Source organism: Cupressus sempervirens, chromosome 4 (genome assembly GCF_028749045.1).
Source record: "Cupressus sempervirens isolate cs-2001-9-10 chromosome 4, ASM2874904v1, whole genome shotgun sequence".
Taxonomy (NCBI): Eukaryota; Viridiplantae; Streptophyta; class Pinopsida; order Cupressales; family Cupressaceae; genus Cupressus; species Cupressus sempervirens.
In genome coordinates this window covers 377,887,576-377,907,310 of record NC_143121.1, presented here as the reverse complement: position 1 = coordinate 377,907,310, position 19,735 = coordinate 377,887,576, and positions in this window count along the sequence as shown.

The following is a 19,735-nucleotide window of genomic DNA, read 5'->3' as shown; positions in this document are numbered from 1 at the left end:
TCAATCTTCTATCATGCATATAAAATCTATAATATTTCCAAGGTCTACCCAATAGAATATGACAACAATCCATAGCATGATATCATACAAAACTTCTTCATAGTAATGTCTAATCTTGAACTACACAATACATTGTTCACTTACCAATATCTTATGTTCATCTTTAATCCATGAAACATGGTAGGGTATAGGATGCTTTAGCCTCTACAATTGAAACTTTGTAACCAACTCTTCTAATGCCAAATTTATAGAACTTCCACTATCAATTATCACTTTGCAACATTTTCTAGCCATCTTATATCTGGTCTTGAAAAGACTTCTCCTTAAAATAGGTTTCTCATCACTTCCCTTATTACATAAGGTCCTTCTCACCATTAGATTTTCTATAGCCTCGGGTCCACTTGGTGAACCCTCATTATCTATTTGAATCACAATATTTCTGTTACTTTGCCCAATTTCAGAGGATCTACATTCAAAAGGTCTATGTCCCTCTTTACCACATCTAAAAAAATTACCATGAAAACCAACTCTAGAATAAGAATTACCTCTTCCTTGGTAAGAATTAGTACCTCCTTAATAAGAATACCACCTTTCCATTTAGTTTTTCCTTTTTCATCATTCTTCCATTCATCCTTATCTGATATAGAATTATTAGATCTACCACCTTCACCATAAGATCTACCTCTGCCTCTTTGAAATCTACCAAATCTACCTCTTTTTCTTTGTTCATGCTTCTTTGTCAATATCTTCTCAACCTTCAAGGCATATTGATATGCTTCTTCCACACTTTACAACTACACAAAACTTATTTTATCTTGAATTCCAGATCTCAATCCATTTATATATCTTGCAATTTTCTCAACATCATCATCCACATGTCTAGATTTGACGTCTAAGAATTCCTTAGTATACTCCTTCACACTCATGTCTCTTTGCCTCAAATTTTGCATCTTTCTCAACAAGCTAACTTCGTAATCAATAGGAAGGAATTTTTTCTTCACTTCTCTTACCATCTTTGTCAAAGTCTTAATCTTTTCCTTTCCTCTCCTTTTTCTATCAGTTTGCAAATGCTCCCACCATAGTGAAGCATGACCCTTTAACCTTGTAACAATAATTTTCACCATCCTATTATTAGGAGTGTTTTCATACTTAAGAAACTTCTCCATATCAAAGATCCAATGCAATACAACATTGGTATCCAATTTTCCATCATAAGGTACAACTTCTACAATAGACTTTAAATTTTCTCCAGACAACACTCTCAACAACCTTGCTTCAACTTGATCTTCTTCAGGTTCTAGATTAGGGTTTGGTTCTACTACTTCATCATTACTTACATCATCAAGATGTGCTCATCTCCTCTAAGCTATCTCCACAACATCTAATTTGGCTGCAATTTTTCTCAATGTATCTAATATTACATTATCAACATTTCCTCTACCTTGAACCATCTTTACAAATTAGGTTCCTACAAGATTGTAACCATCTACAAGTTGTAGGTGAAATCCTTAGATCTACTACCCCATAGCCAAATTCACTTAGGGTTCTACACAATCCAATCTCCAAAAGGATGATCCTCAATCTCTGATACCACCTGAAACAAGGAGGAATGAGGAACTAGGGCCAAAGGCACACTTAGCTATACAAACCAACTTGCAAGAGTTAACACATCAGAAAAACCACACATAGAAAAATAACCAAAGGACGAAGAAGAGAGAACACTTATTGATTCATCAAACACTTAGCATACATGCCCATCTATATGACCTTTTGGGTTATAACTAGATATAAAATAAATTTGAATCCATGATCTGTCTTCAAATTTAGATTTCCAAACACATATGGTTCCAACTTTTTACCTCCTCTTAGTTCTCCTAAAACTCAATCCTAGAGCTCTTGAAATACTTGTGCACCCATAGGTTGGCCTATCACAAAATTAAACCTTACTTTAAATGCATGCATAGCCACAAGTTGGCTCACATCAAATATTAACTACTAATGTTGAAATTAAATATGTGCAAGGTGAGCCCAAACTAGAACCAAACATAGAAAACTTGGTCAAATAAGGACCAAGATAAATACTAGCCCTCAACACCAATAGGAACACTTGGCACCAATAGTAACACTTAGCACCAATATATTTACTTAGGACATGAAGGAACACTCGATCAACACTAAATTGCTACAATAACTCATCAACCACTAGAGCTACAACAACTTGACATCCACTAGAGCTATAGTAACTTGGCATCTATTAGAGATTATAGTAACTTGACATCCACTATAGCTACAGTAACTCGACATCCATTAGAGCTACAGTAACTCAACATCCACTAGAGCTACAGTAACTTGACATCTAATAGAGCTATAGTAACTCGACATCCACCAAACATAATGGTAGCAATAGAAGATTCAAAACTATTGGCACTCAACTCTAATATGAAGAATAAAAAAGGATGAGAAGGACAACAAGGCAACCCAGGATGCTCTACATTAGCAACAATCAACACTATATTGTCAGATTCATTCTTCAAGTATATAATACTATTCTCACTTGTTTTTACAAAACTAATCTTTATCTAATAAGAGTGTGACTGTTCATACCATAGTCTTGGTGCTTGTTTCAATCCATATACAATTTTTTTCAACTTGCAAACCATGGTATTTTTTTCAATTTCAATGAATCCTTTATAATATTCAATGTAGAATTCCTCTTAAAATATTCTATTCAGAAATGTAGATTTAACATCCATTTGATATACTTTGAATTTATTGTATGTAGCATAGGCTAATAATGTTCTCACTCTTTCCAATCTAGCAACAGTTGCAAAAGTCTCTCCATAATCCATTCCTTATTTGTGTGCATATCCTCTACAAACCAATATTGCCTTTTTTCTTATATTCAATTTATTTCTAAAAAGCCACTTTGTTTCAATGATATTTTTATCAATAGGCCTTAGTTCTAAATTCTAGACATTTTTCTTCTCTATATAATCAATTTCTTAATTCATAGTATTAACCCAATATTCATCATCCAACGAAACTTTTACTATTCTAGGTCCAAATACAACTATTAGGCATGTACCTTCTCTCATTTTGCTTCTTGCCTGAATATCAAAACTTTTGTCTCCAATTATTTATTCTAGTGAATGATTCTTTCTACATATTTTTCCAATATAGGTTCAACTCTCTGATTCTTATGATTTCTTCACTCGGTAGAGGTTCATCTTCTAGTTCGAGTTGTATTCTTGAATGTAGTAGTCTATAACTTAGTTGTGATCATTTTTGGCTCGGTCGCTACTCTTTATGACTCGATAGGTATGTGTTTTAACTCAAGTATAATCTTTAGTGCTTCTTCATACATATGTACAAACTTTTTGTAATCTTTAGTCTCATTCTTTCTCTCCATGTCATTCTTCTCTATAAACTTATCAAATCTCACATCTACACTTTCAATAATCTTGTTACTAGATTTGATCAAACATATCTAATCTTTACTCTTAGAAGAATAGCCAAGGAATATACCTTCATCTCCTTTAACATCCAATTTACCATTCTTAAAATACTTGTGAACCTTCCAATTTTTTTGAAATAACTTACATTCATTTTATGACCATATCATAGCTCAAAAGGTGTCTTATTTGTTCCTTTCTTTGATTGAACTTGGTTAAGTGTATACATTGTATTACTAATGGATTCTCTCCAAAATATCTATGAGACCTCCTTCTCAATCATTAGTGTCCTTGCACATTCCATGATGGATCTATTTCTCCATTCACAAATACCATTATGTTGTGAAATCTTCAGTGCATATAATTGTCTTATGATACCATTCTAAGCAGAAAATTTAGTAAATTCAACAGACATAAACTTGTCTCCTCTATCAGATGTCAGTCATTTTAAATATTTACCATGTTCTCTTTCACCTCTTTCTTTATACCACTTGAACATATCAAAGGCATGTGATTTCACCTTCATGAACATTGATGTCATTATCCTTGAATAGTTATCCACAAACAATGTGAAATATCTATCACCATAATAACTATCAACTCCAATTGGCCAACATAAATCAATATGTACCAACTCTAGAATATAATTAGAACTATGTTCCTTACTATAGAAACCTAAATTTTTCATCTTACTATTAGAAATAGGGATTACTGGGGGTGGGGGTGAATCAGTAATCTATAAAATTTAGTCACCAATTGGATATTATTACTTACTTTAAACCATGCATAACAAAGCAATAAAGTAATGCTGAATAGTAATAATAATAGTGCACAAAGATAAATCATGACACCATATTTTGTTAACTAAGGAAACCCTAGCCATGGAAAAACCTTGATGGGGATGATATCCACTAGAAAATATACTGATACATATATTCCTTGTTAGAGGATAGACCCTATTAGGAGTCAATGAGAAAATTTAGTATAATAGTCCCTATTAGGAAAATTTTGAATCCTTGTTAGGAGATTCCAACCATGTTAGGAGTTGAGCCAACCCTATTAGGAGTTGTAGTATAATGTATGCAAGAAAATCCCACTACCCAAACGTGCAATTTCAACTACAAGAAGAGCTCACTACTCAAACAAGTAATCTAATATTATTTTCCTTCCTTTTTTGATCTTAAATCTTTAGCTTGATCTTGGATCACTATATAGTTCATACAAAACTTTGCATATGTCACTTACAAAAGTTTGCTTCACTTTGCAATTTTACTTGATACCACTTCACAATCATAGTCACAATCCCTCTTCTTATCACAAGAAGTCCTTTTCATAAATACCATGCCTTTACATAAATTAATGGTAGGTCATCTAAGACCATAATTCACTTTTCCAAGTTAGATTAAACATCTAGGATGCCAGCCATAATTGGACAAGTAATTGTGTTGCAACCAAAACAATTCTTTCCTTCAATTCTTTTGTCTTGCTTCATCAAAACATGATTACCTCTATTCTACATAGTCCATAAACATTTTTGAGGTTATAAACATCATTTCCAACATTTATACTATCTCCATTTAACTTCACTACAATATGACATTTGCAACATTTTATAAATAAAACAATACACTACTGTAAACCAAATTCTATACCAAGATAATTTTTTGATAACCAAACACTAAGTATCTTTATTTTGAAGGTTTCCTATCAAGATGTACATCATGTGTTTCCATTAATGACAAAAATTATATATCAAAATTATCCAATTCTCAACAATCTCCCCCTTTGGCATTGATGGCAACAAAATAAGGAAAATTGGCTAAGTGACAAAAAACTTAACAAAACTTAACTAAAATAAACATTACATATCTATTGCAACTTTACAATTTTACATATATGCTCCCCCTTACAATATACTGCATATGATTTATGTATTTCTCCCAATAATCTACTTCACAATTTCTCTTCTATTACTCCCCCTTTGACATCAATGATAAAGGTTACAAAATGTCAAGGTTCTGTCCAAAACTATTGTCCTTGCCTTTATGCTAAAATAGTCTTCATACATTGTTCAAAAATAGTTTCCAAGCCATTCATACCTTTTATTCATGCCTCTTTTGTAGACTTTGTTGATGAGAGAATTGCACATAATTCATATGATGCAATCTCAACTGCATTGACATCTAAATACAAAAAGTCAGTATAAGTTTCCTTGGCCTTGGCACATTCTTCTAGCTTCTTCTCAACAAATGATAACTTTAGAGCAATGGATTCTCTAAAATCAAATTTTATCCTTAATATCTACTCTTTTTGAAGTTCCAATTTCCTAATCTCGCTATGCACACTAGCAACTTGACTTTCAATATCATCAAATTTACTTGATGGGTGCTAGATTAGGTTGGATAAAGCCTCTAACTCATTTAATTTAGACTATGACTAACTGTCCAAATCCTAAGTTAGTTTGTATGATAAGGTACACTTAACATACAAAGCTTTACCTTCAACATAACATCTTCAAAGTTCTTTTCTATAAGTATCAAGATTGACTAAGTCATTCTTGATATTTTAGCAGATGGTACTAAACAAGTTATCATCATGGGAAATTTGAGCTTTTGCCTCTACAAAATTCAACAAATTTGTAAACTCTTTAGCTAAATACATTAGCACTACTTGTGCTCTTTGTTTGGGATCTAGTTTTGAGTATTGAACTGCCAATATACTATGTAGTTTTTTTGTTACTTCCTTCAATGCTCTTTGTAAACTCTTTACTTTCATATTTTTCTCAATTGGCTTGATCAAGGATGAGATTAGATCTATTTAGTCATCATCATTGGTAGATAAACTATCAAGAAAGAGAAGAGTAGATGAACTAGATGGTTTAGTTTCATCCTCCCTCTATTTCTTTCCTGATTCCTTGGCTTTCCTCTCTTCCTCTTCTTTCCTTTCTTTTTCTTCTCTTTCCTTCATCTCTTTTGATCTTTTCCTTTCTTCCTCCTCTATTTTTATTTCCCTTTCTTCTTTTTCAATTCATTTAGTTTCCTCTTCTTCCTTTCTTTTCCTTTCATTCTCAAGAAATTGTTGTTTGTCTTCCTCTATCTTTTTATTTTCAATCTATATAAGCCTCTTCTCTTCCTCAATTTGCTTTAGCTTATCTCCAACATCCTCAGTATCTAGTACATTTGGTTTAGAACCATCAAATAGATTTGTATAATCAATGTTTAGAGTGACATTGGTTTGATCAATCTTTTTTGTATCTCCACTTATTGATACATCTATGCTTCTAGGGGCTGGAGAGTTGTTTTCTATGATTCTAACAACATCTTACTAATAGCTATTGTTGTCTATTTCCTCAACTTATCCTTCTTACCAACCATGAACAAAAATGGCCTTAATTTGTTACTCAAGTAAGGTGTGAGGTTATTCAACAATCTCTTAGTCTCATCTTCATCATCAATCTTGCAAATGGTCCTTAGCATAAACTTCCAAAGTTCAAGGTTTTCCTCTATTGTTGGAGTCTTCTTCTCTATGAGACTCTCATAGACTTTTTGATTGACTATTCCTTTCACATCTTTGATACTTAGATTATTTGCAATGATATGTCTTATAGTAGATATATCCATTTGATCCTTCTCAAAATTATTATAAAGATTATAAAAGTTGGTCATCTAAAAAAAGTTTCCCTAATTTGTAATCATTGTGTTTATCTTATCAATTCTTGGCTTCCAACCAAGCTTTTCCTACTACTTTTTTTTATCTCTCAAGTCACCTTCTTAGCTTGCTTGATTTCCGATTCCTCAACTTCCTCATCACTATTAGATTTAATTGTCAATAATGCCTTCTACTTCTTTCTAGGTCCTAAAGCCACTTTTTTGACTCTTTCAGTCTTTGTTGGCACTACTTCAACTAATCTCTCTAATTTTATCTTATGTTCACTAGGCTTAACATTAGATATTGCTACATAAGGTATACTTTGTCTTGAAGTTGTCTTAGCAATTGAAACTAACAAGGGTTGAATATTCAATACACCTTGTTTCAATGTATGTCTTATGGCCTCAGATAATGCCTTCTTCATAATTGATTCAACCTTCTTGTGAGATGCCTTTTCCAAGGTTGCTTGATGAGCATGCTGTGTGATCTCATCAAATGTACCAAATCTATTCTCAACTTTATCTATCTCTAAATTTAACAATAAATCAATGTTGCCAACTACAACATCATCACTCAACTCATAGCTCAAAGGATCCAAAAAAATTTCCCAAGGTTCTACTGCTTGAATATATGTATAGTCAGTATCATCTAAAATACATATGTCCTCTTTGAATCTATTCACAATTGTGGGTGAGATCATAAATCTTTTTTTCATCTCATTTTAGAATGTTCTCATAATTAGATTACCACTATCCAATACCTTGTCTGTAGGGTGTCTTCTGCATACCTTTGATATCTTTTCCATAGTGCATCTATCACTACTCATAATATCTATTACTCACAAGAAAGGAAATCACTTTAGCACATGAAATAATATGTGATTAATCAATTATTGGAACCCAAACACACAATTCTTTGTCCTTTTAATCTTCTCAAGGTTCTCCAAGAGTTGCACTCTCAAAATTTCACTCAAATTCCCCTGTTCTTTCTCAACACAAATCTTGTAAGCTACATATTTTAAATCCTGCTAAAAGTTCATCTATCTTAGAACTTGCACATATTGAATAAGCTATTATTCTACTAAGAAATCTCTCATCATCTTTCTTGATGGAGCCAATTACCATAGCCTTTGCATTGTAAACTACCTTAGTGTAGCTTTCTACTTTCTTCTTAACCAATTTCTCTCCTATGGGTACACTGCCTTGTTTTCTAAGACTAGTTACCTCATGTATAAGGTCAACAGAAATGTCTTCTACATTATCTTGCATCCATAACTTTCCATCATGTATTCTACTTAGTATAATTTCAGTACATTCATCTGTATCTAGTTTGTAGTAAAAATGATATTTAAACAAGTCCAATTCACTCATAAGTTCAAATTTGTCCTTCACTATTATTTCATGGTTAAAGACTATTTCCATATCCTTATTCATATATTCATTGCCAATAGACTCAAACTTGCAATTCAAATAGTTTTCTACATCTTCCAAATAGACTACATTGTTCGAGGTGATAGACAATGCATAATTAGGGTTTTCATTACTAGGTTTTACAAAAACTACCTTAAACTTAGGCCTATCCTTATTCTCAACATTGTGAAAAATAGAGATATCCATAATTCTTATCAAAAATATCCTTTACCAAACAAATATTGCAGAAAAATGATAAAATACCTCTTTTGAAAAATAGGGCTTGCTTCAAAATCACTTTGAAAAGTCACTTCATAATGCACTTTTCTTTGAATGAGCTCATGATGAAGTAAAATCAATTATGTACTCCATTTATGCATCAACTTGAAGCTGCAGTAATTGGATATTTTGCAAATATCAAAAAGCTACTATTTGCATTCTACAATCAGATAACTACACAAACTAATCTATCCATCTTTGGATGCCACCTAAGGTTTACTATAGCCTCCTTCCATCATGAAAATCATCCTCAAAACTTTGCATTAAAAATTTTCTACAAAAATGTTATTTGCATCTTTTGTTACAAAATTAACTCTTACTATAATACCAATAACTCTAAAATTCATCATAACTTGTTTAGATGAGCTCCATATTACAAGCGAGCTTAGGTACCATCTAAATACATCTATTCCCAACTTTGCTATCTCTAATTCAATCTCTACACAAAGTTTTCAAATTCTAATGCTATGAACAAGCTTAATTCAACTTAATTGAGTCAAACTCAAAAACTGACTTTGATCTTTCTATCTCAACATCATTTAACTTTTCTTTTGAGATGTATATTCCTTTCATGAATGATTCATTAATTTCTTCTCAAATTTTTCTCCCAATTTTTCTTTGTTCTTTATTGTTTTATCTAGAGTTTCTTCTATCATTCCTTCTATTTTTGAAGTTTCTTCCATTGTTCCTTCTATCTCCAAAGTTTCTATCCATTCTATAGTACTTCACTATGTGTCTGAAGTTATTGCATAAGTGACATATAGGTGCTCTACTTCTAGGATTCTGCTAATTATCAGGTGTATAACAATTCTGAGAAATGTGTCCTAAATTGTTACACTTATAGCACATAATCTATCCTTTTTCATCATAAGATCTTCTTCTATCTATAGGGCTAGTATTTCTAGACATTCTATTATTTCGTCTATCATTATCATACTTAGGTTTCCTCCAATCAATTTAATTATGACCCATACCATGACAATTATGACAATAAAAGTCCTTAACATGATTAAAGGGCTTATTAGTACAATCTCTTTTCATGTGACCTATTTCATTACATAAAAAATACTTACCTTTAAATTTATCCTTGGTTGTCTTGGGAGTCTACACTTGCTTTGGTTCATCCAAGATTTCAACTTCATTGATTTTCTCAACTTCTTTAGGTTTCTTATAAGATTGATTGAATTCAAGCTTATCATCGGATTTGTCTTTTGCTTTTGGATCTAATCTAATCTTAGGTTTCTTTGCAAACACATAATCTAATAACCAAGACTAGTCTTATCATAAGAAGGTCTCTGTATATATATAGAATCATCAAGACTTTATGTGCTATAATAGAGCTTATCAAGCTACTGCTTACATTGTGTCAATTTAGCTTTCACAACAATATTGTATTTAAGAAGTTCTCCATGATCTTCTTTCAATTTTTCAAGTTCAGATGTTTTCTTTGCTAGACTTTCTCTCAAATCTATATTTTTGGTCATCAAATTAGATTCAATTTTGCTAGGATCATTTCTCAAAGCCAACTTCAGATTTGTAATCTCCAATTCATGTTTCAAGATGTTGTACTTAGTCTTCAACTTTGAATAGTCATCATTAGTGGTTCTAGATTTAGTAGATTTAGGCTCAGATTTTAGATGTTCAATATTTTCCTTCAACTAACCAATATATACTTTGGAGTTTTCATCTCCATCCTTTAGCTTATCTCTTTCTTTAGTAAGGAGATCAATTTGTTCAAGATCTTCTTCAAGGTTCTTTTTCAATTGCTCTATATCCATAATGATCTTACTTTAGTTGTTAAGCCTCTTCAAAGTAATTGGGCTCTAATACCATTTATTAGAAATAGTGATTACTTGGGGGGGGGGGGGTAGGGGATAGGGGGGATGAATCAGTAATCTACAAAATTTAGTCACTAACTAGATATTATTATTTACTTTAGACCATGCATAAAAAAGGAATAAAGTAATGCTAAATAGTAATAATAACAATGCACAAAGATAACTCATGACACCATATTTTGTTAACTAGGGAAATCTTGGCCAAGGGAAAACCCCAGTGGGGATGATACCTAGTAGATAATATACTTATATATATGTTCCTTTTTAAAAGATGGACCCTATTAGGAGTCAATGAGAAAATTCAGTATAATATCCCTATTAGGAGACTTTTGAATCCCTATTATGAGATTCCTACCCTATTAGAAGTTGTAGTATAATGTATGCAATTAGATCACACTACCCAAACATGCAATTTGAACTACAAGAAGAGCTCATTGCTCGAATGAGTAATCTACTATTATTTTCCTTCCTTGTCTAAAATCTGATTTTTAGCTTGATCTTAGATCACCAAATAGTTCATACAAAACTTTGCATATATTGCTTATAAAAGTTGACTTCACTTTGTAATTTTACTTGATAGAAGTTCACAATCACAATCACAATCCCTCTTCTTATCGCAAGAAGTCCTTTGCATAAATACCATGCCTTAACATAATTTTTTTTTGGGTCAGCTAAGACCAAAATTCACTTTTCCAAGTTAGATTAAATATCTAGGATGTCGGCCCTAATTGGACAAATAATTTTTTGGCAACCAAAAGAATTCTTTCCTCCAATTCCATTGATCTGCTTCATCAAAACATGATTAACTCAGTTTCATAATATCCATACAAATTTAACAAGTGTATCCAACAATCTCCCTCTTTGGCATTGATGGCAACACAACATGTCATAGCAGAAATAAAATTTGAAAACAAGTCTTTCTCTTATATGGCAACACCACATGTCAACATAACAATTCTCCCTCTAAGATAGAAAACTCTCCTTCTTACAGTAATCTCCCTCTGTGAAGGAATTACATAACAAATTCTTTATATTTTGAACAAATTTCAGAGAGATATGATATGACAGTAAAAACTCTCCCTCTTTGAAAATACATGCCAAAGACAACTTAACTCAAATGAATTTTAGTTTACCTTTAGTACTGATTCATAGGCAGTATTTTCTGGTTATGCTACATCAACTGATAGATCTTCAATCTGGTATGAGTTGATGCATTACTAAAACTTTATTTTAGTGAACTTCAGATAGGGGATTGATCCCTAACTTACCTCTTAGATACAGGAATGCATCCTTAGGTAATGGTTTAGTGAATATGTCAGCAATTTGTTCCTTTGTATGAACATATTCTAATCTAATCTCCTTATCTTGCACCAATTCTCTGACAAAATGATATTTTATTGCAATGCGCTTGGTTTTGGAATGCATCACTGGATTCTTAGATATGTTGATTGCACTTGTATTATTACAAAACATAACAACTGGTTCTTTGATTTCTATCTTCATGCCTTCCAACAATTGTTTAAACCAAACAATATTAGAACAGTTTACTGTTGCAGCAACATACTCTGCCTCTGCAATAGATTGAGATGTACAATTTTTCTTTTTGCTTGTCCAAGAAACCAACCTCTTTCCAAGAAAGAATGCACCTCCACTTGTACTTTTTCTGTCATCAAGGTTTCCTGCCCAATCAGCATCAGTAAATACTTTCAAATCCAAATTTTCTCCAAACTTATACCATAAACCATACTCTTTAGTTCCTTTCAAATATCTCATTATTATTTTGATTGCCATCATGTGATTTTCTCTTGGTTTTGCTAAAAAAAATTCTACAATACCAACTACAAGGGAAATATCTATACTGCAACTTTCCAATAATAGATCTATACACTATTTGATCTACTTCTTTTGATTCATCTTCCTTGGTAAGTTTTAATCCGGTACACATAGGAGTCCCAACTAGTTTACAATCTTCCATTCCAAAATTTTTCAATATCTCTTTATGTATTTGATTGAGTAATGTAGATACCATTTATATTCTATTGAATTTGAAGACCAACAAAAAATATGATCTCGCCAAACATAGACATTTCAAATTCCTTGTTCATTTGTTCTAAAAATTCTTTGCACAGATCATCATTCCCTGTGAAAATAGTATCATCTACAAATGTTTTGCCAAGACAATCTTATTATCTGGTCCTTCCTTAATATACAAGCTACTATTATCATTAGTTCTTTGAAAACCAATCTAAATAAGATAGTTATGCAATCTTTCATACCATGCTCTAGGGGCTTGTTTCAGACAATACAATGCCTTGTGTAATTTGTAGACCATGTTCTTCTTATCTGGATCAACAAAACCTTCAGGTTGTTCAATGTAAACCTCTTCATCCAGTATACCATTGAGGAATGTTGACTTGACATCCATCTAATAAACTTTGAATCCTTTGTGAGCAACATATGCTAGTAAGGTTCTGACTCCTTCCAGTCTTGCAACAAGAGAAAAAGTTTCTCCATAGTCTATTCCTTCTTCTTGAGCATATCCTTTTCATACTAGACTAGCTTTGTTTCTTGATACCTTACCATCTTCATCCAAATTGTTTCTGAATACCCACTTAGTTCCAATCACATTTTTGTCTTTAGATCTGGGTACAAGAGTCCATGTCTTATTTTTCTCTATCTGCATTATCTCTTCATTCATAGCCTCAATCCAACTATCATTTTCCAATGCATATTTGAAATTTCTAGGTTCAAAGTCAGCAAGTAAACAAGTACCTTGTCATGTCCCCTTTTCAAATAATTAAAAAATAATAATCTTTGCTAAGGCAGGCAGGCCCAAAAAGGAAAAGTTTCAACAAAAGGGGATAATATTTGGAATACAATGGACTAATAAATGAAAATTATTATTAAAATATGTTTTATTAACCCCTCTTGGATGTGAGTTAGGGTTATGCCCTCTTTTAAGGGGTTTGGAGGCATTTTGGGCTCATTCTAGAACTTGATTTTTGCTCATTTCTTTGTTATTCTTTAGAGGCTGCCAAACTTGTGGAGAAGGAGACCCAAGAATGGGAGTTTGTAGGTTTCCAAGAAGGCTAAGGATAGGATTTTGAAGCCATTCCATGTGCATGCTCATGCAGAGTTTGCCTTTGTGCTGAACAGTGCAGATTTGTGGGTTTTCAGGTGTGTTTTTTGTAAGAGTTTGGTGTTTCCAGTTGAGTATTTCATATCAGTTTGGGTTGCTTCTGTATGTTAGAATTTTAGATATTAAAATAGAGCTGAATATATTTATTTGGTCATGATTATGCTTCTATGATATATTATTAGTGTTTTTGTGGTGTTTCCAGGCTATTCTATGTTGTTTTCGAGAGCCCGATGAGCATTGTTTTTATCCTCCATTTGGGAACTGTTGTGTAAATGTTATACAGATCTAGAAATGTCATTTTGTAGGCTATTATGCTACTAAAATTTCTATAAGAATTTCCACTTTCAGATTTACTAATAATATGTGAAGCTGTGAAGTTTTTGGCACTATTTCTGGCATACCCGATTTAGGGGTTTATTTAGAAATTGGTGGATCTTTGAAAGACTGGTTGTTTGATCTTAAAGATCTGATTAGAGGCTTGAAATATCATAAAAAATCAGAAAAGGGACATTTCAGTGTAATCAGAGCTATGATCTTGCCAACCTGAGGGTTTGTAGAAGTTTGCATGTCAGTTTAGAGAACTACCCAAATCTTGCATGTCATAATTTATGGTTGCATGTTGCTTCTAATCAGATGCATGTCAAAATTTATGGTTGCATGCTACTTCTAATCATTTGCATGTTAGTTCTTGGTGAATTTGGTGGTTGCATGTTGCTTCTAATCAGCTGCATGTCAAAATCTATGGTTGCATGCTACTTCTAATCATTTGCATGTTAATTCTTGGTGTTTGAAGAAGTTATAATCTATTGGGGTTACACTCTACTTTATCCAGAATGGACAGGTATAGTATAGAGTCTCAGAGGACATGATCTTGGACAATTGATATCCAGAGTCAGAATAGTAGAAAGGATGGTTATTTAGACATTCAAGATAAACTTAGGAAAATAAGCCATGACATGTCTGAACAGTTGGTTGAGCACCACCGTATGATGAATGACATGTTGTCCAACCTAGCTAAGGTGGATAAGTTGACTAGATTTCTATTTGGTAGATTTTCTCATAGGGCAGATGACACAATTACCAAGGACTTTCATGAGGAGTTTGAGAAACTAGCTTATAGCCAGGCAGAGGTCTCAGATTCTACTCTGCCATAGGAGGTAGTGGGTTTACATGATGATTATGAGGATGTTGTTGTGCATGATGGTGAGATACCTGATAAAGATGAGCAGACATTGAGCATTTATGACTTTGTTGAGAAAGAGTACCAGGCACAGTTAGATGCTTTGTCACATGAGGTTGAGGCTAGTAGTAGTTCACATGATTTGTCCAGCTAGTCGAAAGTGAACAAAGATGGTATTGTGACTTCATTATCTCATCATGACAGGTATGTGGAGTTAGTTGGTATTGGTCATATTACTTAGGTGAGGAGTTTGTTTGAGTTACCAGCTGATTCTAGTTTATGGATATGGACTCAAGATTGTTATATTGGTGTTTGGGATTCAGTTGACTAGAGATCTTTAACACTTTTTGGTAGCAGTGTTTGTTTAGGTGCTATCATGGATTTGATTAGAAGATTGTGCAGTGTTGTCTTTTCTTGTGCTAGCATCTTGTCTGATGTTGGTATTAGTTTTTATACACCTATGTTGGGCTTTGTTCATATATCCAATCGACCATACTTGTTGGAATGTGTTGATGATCTTTCATATTTGGCAGTGTGTACAAATGAGTCCTAGGATCATATTGGCATTGATGACATCCAAGAGGATGTAGTAGGTAGTTTTGAAGACTTAGTTTCCTTGGCAGTTTCTTTTGGTACAAAGGAGTTGGACAATAGTGCTATAGTTTTTGATACTCTGTATGTTGATATGAGCTTTGGATTTTATTCATAGGATATGGATGGTAATACTCTAGAGACTAGTAACTTTGAGGATATTCCTTTAGAAAATGCATTAGAGGAGGTTTGTAGGAGACAGTCTAGATAGTGCCATCATGTGTCTAATCAGTTGGGAGTTAGTGAGCAAGACATTGCTATCGATTGCTAGCATTTTGATGATGCTCGTCAGTTGTTAGCAGTTTATGGATGTGGTTCTCCTACTAGTGATGAGCGAGAAGGTAGTTATCTTTTCTTGATAGAGATCCACTCTTTATGGGAGGCTATTTAGATTTTGAGATAGAATTATATGCAGTTGGTACCTGACAGAGATTATCTTATGGAGTGGGGGAGTATAGCATATGACACATTATTGGCCAAGGAAGATGAGGTGAGTGAGCTTACTTAGCAACTTGAGGTGACTTTTGAGATTCTTGAGAGTACACAGTTTCATTTGGCTAAGGTGACCATGGAGTTAGAGCAACTACAGTCTTTACCAAATTCTATACAGTCACAAGCTATGGTGTCTGGTGATCTGAGGATGTCCATGGTCGAGATTGTCAAAGACAGTAGAGATGGGGATGCATCCATCCTTGATACTAACATTAGCATATCGGGTTCATCCCCACTAGAGTCAGGTTCAGTTGAGTTGGGTGCTGCAGTAGATTGTTGTGGTATGCTTGGCGTGGTGGTGACCTCTAGTACTAATGGCACAAAGACTAGAGATGTTGTATCAAAGACCATGTGTGATGTTGGTGAGCTGACAATTGGCATGGTTCTTGCTAGAAATACTACTCCCTTGGTGATGTCTTCAGATGTAGTAGTTAGTTCCAACCTGGTTAGTGATCGATTGCAGTTAGCTACATCTAAATTACAGTCTGAACCACTGACTGAGATTGGGGCATTCTATCAACATTACATTGTGAGGTATGCTCATCAATTCACCTTTGATGACCATATTGATGAGATGATGATACAAAGATGTACTTTGGTTCCTAGTGCTTGTCATCAGTTATGGGACGGTTTGACGCCTCGGGATGAGAGTTGAGATGGGCATGACATGGCAATAGGTTATGCAGTTGATAGCCTGATAATACATGACTTAGAGTAGGAGTTTGGGAGTGATGCTTCAGCAGTTGTTATTACTGATTCTACTCCTTTGGCTATGACATCTCCTAACTTAGCTGGTGGTCAGTCACAGTGGGCTATATCACTTGTTCATGGAAAATTTGGTTTGGGTTCCATTTCTTTTTATTTTTCTTGTAATGTCTTTTCACCATCAATAGTGCATGGGAGTTATGGTTATGAGATAGTGGCCAGTGATTTGCAGAGTTGTGTTGACTGCAGGAGTTGTACAATGTGCAGATTCTCCATACTTGGTATAGTTTCATTCGAGAGCATTCACCATTGTTGGGGAGTTGGATTGTACATTCCATATAGGCCAGTGGGATGCGTTGATGGTATTTACTGTGTTGGCAGTTTGATTTGTCCACTTTACTTGGATTCTGATGTTCTAAGAGTTTGTGTCTCATGGGTTTTTGACTATGGTAGTGGTGATTTTGGAGTTTGGTTGAGCTATAATTGTCAGTTTGATTATGCATTCCTCTTGGTCATATTGCAAAGGATATTGCAAGAGCCTGTGTTAGTTGGTAGTAGTATAGTTCATGACTACATTTGGGATCTAGGTGGATTGATTGGTTTATTGTTCAGCCATTGCTTGAGGACAAGCAATATTTGGGAGGGGAGGACTTGTCATGTCCCCTGTTCAAATAATTAAAAAATAATAATCTTTGCTAAGGCAGGCAGGCCCAAAAAGGTGAAGTTTCAACAAAAGGGGATAATCTTTGGAAGCGAATGGACTAATAAATGAAAATTATTATTAAAATATATTTTATTAACCCCTCTTGGACGTGAGTTAGGGTTATTCCCTCTTTTAAGGGGTTTGGAGGCATTTTGGGCTCATTCCAAAACTTGATTTTTGTTCATTTCTTTGTTATTCTTCAGAGGCTGCCAAACCTGTGGAGAAGGAGACCCAAGAATGAGAGTTTTCAGATTTCCAAGAAGGCTAAGGATGGGATTTTTAAGCCATTCCATGTGCATGCTTATGCAAAGTTTTCCTTTGTGCTGAACAATGTAGATTTGTGGGTTTTTGGTGTGTTTTTTGTAAGAGTTTGGTGTTTCCAGTTGAGTATTTCATATCAGTTTGGGTTGCTGCTGTATTTCAGACTTTTAGATGTTAAAATAGAGCTGAATATATTTATTTTGTCATGATTATACTTCTGTGATAGATTATTAGTGTTTTTGTAGTGTTTTTGGGCTATTCTATGTTGTTTTCGGGAGCTCGATGAGCATTGTTTTTATCCTCCGCTTGGGAGCTGTTGTGTAAATTTTATACAGATCTAGAAATGTCATTTTGTAGGCTGTTATGCTGCTGAAATTTCTATAAGAATGTCCACTTTCAGATTTACTAATAATATGTGAAGCTGTGAAGTTTTTGGCACTATTTTCGGCATACCCAATTTGGGGTTTATTTAGAAATTGGTGGATCTTTGAAAGATTGGTTGTTTGATCTTAAAGATCTAATTAGAGGCTTCAAATATCATAAAAAATTAGAAAGGGGACATTTCATACCTTTCAACTTATTTCTTGTCATGGTTCTTTCAGATTTATCTCCAATGATCTGATTTACTGAATGATGTCTCCTGACATACTTAGCTAATATAGGTTCCTTGCCTTTTGAATGGATTTCATTATTATCTTCTTTCATTTCAACTTCAAGTTTTGTCTATTCTAGCTTGATAGATACTTGCTCGATAGACACTGAATTTAACTTGGTTTGCTGTGGCTCGGTTTGAACTTCTTGTAACTCGGTTACAGATGTCTCAGGAGTAGAAGTTTCCTAATTCTTTGATGTAACTAGTACTGTATCAGGTTCACTGAAGAAAAACCTTTTATAATCTTTTGGTTCCCTTTTGCTTTCTTCTTCAATCCTTTTTGCAAACTCATCAACTTTCACATGTGCACTTTCTATGACTTTGTGAGTAGACAAGTTCAAATATCTATATGCCTTACTTTTGCATGAGTATCCAAAGAATATACCTTCATCACCTTTCATATCAAATTTTCCTTTTCTAGATTCTTTGAAAATGTAACATTTACTTCCAAATACTTTAAGGTAACTTACATTAGGTTTATAGCCATACCATAACTCATAGGGGGTTTTGAATGAGTCTTTCTTTAGCTATACTGGGTTCAAGGTATAAACTACAGTGCTAATAGCTTCCTTCCAGTATTTGATAGCAATGTTCTTTTCAATCATTAAAGTTCTTGCACAATCCATGTTGGATCTGTTTCTTCTTTCAGCTATTCCATTTTGCTGGGGTGTTCCAGGGGTTGATACCTATCTTTTGATTCCTCTTTCAATGCAAAAGTTATTAAACTCATGTGAAATGAATTCTCCACCTCTGTCTGACCTCAAGCATTTTAATCTTTTCCCTATTTCCTTTTCTACTCTGGCCAAATACCATTTGAACTTTTCAAATGCTTCTGATTTGTTTCTTAGATACATGATTGTCATCATTCTTGAGTAATCATCAACAAAAAGAATGAAGAACTTTTCTCTAGTATAGCTTTCAATTCCAATGGGGCCACATAAATCAGTGTGCACAATTTCTAATATATCTTCAGACTGATAGGTTTTACTTTTAAAACTAGTCTTTCCCATCTTTCCAATCTGATAGTTTTTGCATAGATTGACCTCAGGTTTCTTTATGTTAGGAATGCCTCTTACTTTATTCAATTTGCTTATCTTTACTAGATTATCAAAGCTTACATGACACAACCTTTTATGCCATAACCAACTTTCTTCAACTTGAGCAATGAAACATGAACATTCACCTAGTTCAAGATAGAACAAGTTATCTTTAGTTTGAGTACCTGATCCAATCAGCTTTTCTTTGCCATCCAACAATCTTGCTTTACCATGCATGAATTCTACTTTGAATCCATTATTGAGTAGTTGTTCCACACTTAACAAATTATGCTTTAGTCCTTTTACCCAATAGGCATTATCACATATAAGTTCCTTGGTTAGAGAGATT